At 47.8% G+C, this 1,415-nt stretch overlaps 1 long non-coding RNA gene across 1 annotated transcript; it reads right to left on the bottom strand.

Annotated features, from left to right (window-relative positions):
* Positions 1-213: 213 nt before the first annotated feature.
* Positions 214-643, bottom strand: LOC128277132 (uncharacterized). The gene is made up of 3 exons (XR_008269388.1): positions 584-643; positions 460-514; positions 214-392 (listed from the first exon to the last, which is right to left on the bottom strand). It is a non-coding gene; the product is annotated as an uncharacterized LOC128277132 (long non-coding RNA).
* Positions 644-1,415: the final 772 nt, after the last annotated feature.

Here is a 1,415-nt window from a genome sequence, read left to right on the forward strand (position 1 = left end):
TTGCTGTGGTTCGCCAGTGGTTCGCGAAAGGGCCCAACTGAAGGAACGCGAAAAATGAACTCTCGAGCGTGCCCCTTGTCTCTCTCCCTCTTTCCTATGTGTCCCCTCTCTTTCCTTCGTACTCTATTTTCTTTCTCTTCTATCCCAACCCCAAAACAAAATAGTTCGTGTTTTCGAATCGGTATATTTTCTCTCTCTTTTTCGGTTTCACTCTTCGCACTTCACTCGTACATTCCTGGCGCTATGCAGCGTTGGCTGTGTGTGAGGTCTGCGTTGGTGGCGGTAGTGGCATCCGTCGAACACATTGTTCCGCGTACACACATTGTCGGTGGGTCCAGCCGGGTTTATGTTTGTGCGTAGATTATTTCACGCGTGGTCTTCGATGCATTTCTCTAAGGAAGAGAAGAAATTAAATTGTTGTTAGATTGTTTGCATTGCAATCCTGTCATTTTTTCTTACCTTTTCCACAAACTGACGAGACAACTGACGAGACACAGTTGTGACACAGTTGACACTGAAACGAGCAAAGTGAAAACTTTTGAACATTATTTCGCTGTCACTGAACACTGTCCAATAAACTTACCTGTATTATTTTATCAGGATCAAACATGATGGTACGAGATGCACTTGCACTTGGAACATTGCACTTAGGAATAACAAACTGAGAAAATGGCACTTAGAGCAAGGTTAATTTGCAGAGCAAAATTGGTCTAAGTCCCGGCAGCATGCTTTCCTGGACTCAGACACTTTTAGACTGCTTGCAGCTTCGGCCGGCTTGCTCGACCTCGTTGTCTCTTTTTCTCTATTCCTATCCTCTTCTATTCCCCCGTCCGTTCGTCTTCCACATGCTCGCGGTCGCTTCGCGTCTCGGCCCTTCCGCCCTTCCCTCTCCAGGTAATTCAAACCCACAAGCTCGCGTTCGTATTGTCTCTCGGCTCTGGCACGCTTCCCTCCCCGGTAAATGAAACCCACAAGCTCGCGCGTGAAACTCCCTCCTCTCGTGGTTTCCTCCGCTCTTTTCCGCCGCTGCCTACGAGCGGACCCTCATGAACCGGCCCCCTTGCCCCTTCTCGGCCTCGTCGCAGGCAGCGGGGGTTCGGTTTCAGCCTTCCTCATCCCTTCCTCAGGCGGAGGGGTACCTCGGGCACTCAAAATTGTTCACTGGGTGTTCGAGCTCTCGAACGGAAATCTTCAACTGGATGAACGCTTTCTGTAGAAAGCTTTCTGTAGAAAACTTTCAATGAATGAACTTTTCCGTTTAACAATCAGGATTATGGGGCTCGAACGGAGACTCGAATTCGACAATCCGCCTTCCGTCAACTTTTTGCAACAAAAAGAGCCGTTCTGTTAGAATATCTTTGATTTTATCAATTAGTTTGTATCTTTAATGCTGCGCCGTGCAAAAGTAGTGATAT

The sequence above is a fragment of the Anopheles cruzii genome, unplaced genomic scaffold (genome assembly GCF_943734635.1).
Source record: "Anopheles cruzii unplaced genomic scaffold, idAnoCruzAS_RS32_06 scaffold04127_ctg1, whole genome shotgun sequence".
Lineage (NCBI taxonomy): Eukaryota > Metazoa > Arthropoda > Insecta > Diptera > Culicidae > Anopheles > Anopheles cruzii.